The sequence below is a fragment of the Orycteropus afer genome, unplaced genomic scaffold (assembly GCF_000298275.1).
Source record: "Orycteropus afer afer isolate SDZICR_OR568_19922 unplaced genomic scaffold, OryAfe1.0 scaffold00312, whole genome shotgun sequence".
In the NCBI taxonomy this organism is placed as follows: domain Eukaryota; kingdom Metazoa; phylum Chordata; class Mammalia; order Tubulidentata; family Orycteropodidae; genus Orycteropus; species Orycteropus afer.
Window position 1 is genome coordinate 3254011 of NW_006921899.1, and position 1655 is coordinate 3255665.

Here is a 1655-nt window from a genome sequence, read left to right on the forward strand (position 1 = left end):
GACGGCTGGCGGTTCAAACCCACCAGCCACTCCTCGGAAGGAAGGTTGGGCAATCCTGCTTCCGTAGTGATACTGCCTCGGAAACCCAAGGAGGGGTCACTATGAGTCGGGGCTGACTCGACGGCACATAACAACAACAACAACAACAATGCAGTCTGTAAGCCTCAATGTACAGGGTTCTCCTGATAAAACAGGATTGGAGAACACAGCTTGAATCTGGGGTCTCCTGTTATCTTCCCCAAAGTCTGGATCTTCAGTGGCAAAGCAGTCTTGGAGGTTGCTCACCCAGCCAGCTGAACAGACAGTCATGTCTGCCTTACACCTCAAGGACTTCATAGGAGATGATCAGAGAGGACCCTGGGGCCTGACCTTGGGGTGACTGCTGGGAGGTTTTCACATCTCAGAGATCCGAGGGGCAGATGACGAAGAACGGGTGAAGCCCCCTGCCTTGCCTTTGAGGCAGGTCCATAGGAATCTGACTACTCAGATTCTTTTCTTCCCTCTTGCAGGGAGGAGCAAGAAAAGGGCAAGCAGAGGTTGAGAGCTATTTAGAGCCTCCTAAGACGGTGGGCATTTTGGTAGACGTTCCCTTGAGAACAGGGAGAATGAGGACTCTTCTCTCTGAGCAGCAAGGATCATGAATTCAAACATCTGCAGGGACCAGGTTGTTAGCTGTCATTGACTCAGCCCCCAATTCACGGTGACCTCATGCACAGTGGAACAAGCACTGCCCAGTCCTGAACCATTCTCAGGGTTTGAGGGTGTGCTCACTTTGGTAGCTCATATACTAAAATTGGAATGATGCAGAGTAGATTAGCATGGCCTCTGTGGAAGGACGACACACAAATTCGTGAATGTTCCATATTTTTGGTATATAGTAGAGCTGACAAGAGACAAGGCTGTAGTCTTTTCTTGGTTGCAGCCAGCTACCCAGAGGGAGTGAGTAGTTCGACCTGTGGGCTCAGGACCATAGTCACAGAGGACATCAAGCTCAATTGGCATAACATACTATACAAAACATTGTTCAACATCCTACTTTGGCGAGTAGTGACTGGGATCTTACAAGCTTGCAAGCAGCCATCTAGATGCAACAATGGGTCTCTCTCCTCATCCAGAGGAAAGAAGAATGAAGAAAACCAAAGGTTAATGGAAACAATTAGTCCAAGGGACTGGTACACCTTGTATTCCTCAGCCTATATGACTATGAGACCAGAAGAACTACATGGTGCCCGGCTACCACTGTCAACCACTCAGAGGGAGATCTAAATAGGAGATCCTGGATAGAGAGGAAGAACAATGTGGTACAAAACTCAAAATCATTTGGGATAAAAAGGGGGAAAAAAAGGGGGGGGGGATCAGGTTTGGTGGTCTGATAGAGCCTGGTGGAACCCCTGAGGCTATGGCCCCTAGCTGCCCCTCAGGTCTGGAATTGAACCCACACCTGTGGCTTCCAGCCAAACAAAAGACAGGCATATGAGCTGAACATTAACATTAGGTAGATACACTCCTTGGAGAGAACAATCATGGGAGAACAGAAGGGCTGTGTATGCACAGGGAGACAGCTCGGGGGCAGGAGTGCATGGAGGGAAGGACACAGGGAAGAGATAACTATCGGGAGGAAGTGGGAGGGGAGCTGTTGCATTGTGGTAAATTGT

General features: G+C 49.3%; 1 non-coding gene across 1 annotated transcript; it reads left to right on the plus strand.

Moving 5' to 3' along the window:
• Window positions 1–763: 763 nt before the first annotated feature.
• LOC122151136 lies at window positions 764–869 on the plus strand. Its single transcript, XR_006163993.1, has one exon. It is a non-coding gene; the product is annotated as a U6 spliceosomal RNA (small nuclear RNA).
• The last annotated feature ends 786 nt before the right edge of the window (window positions 870–1655 follow it).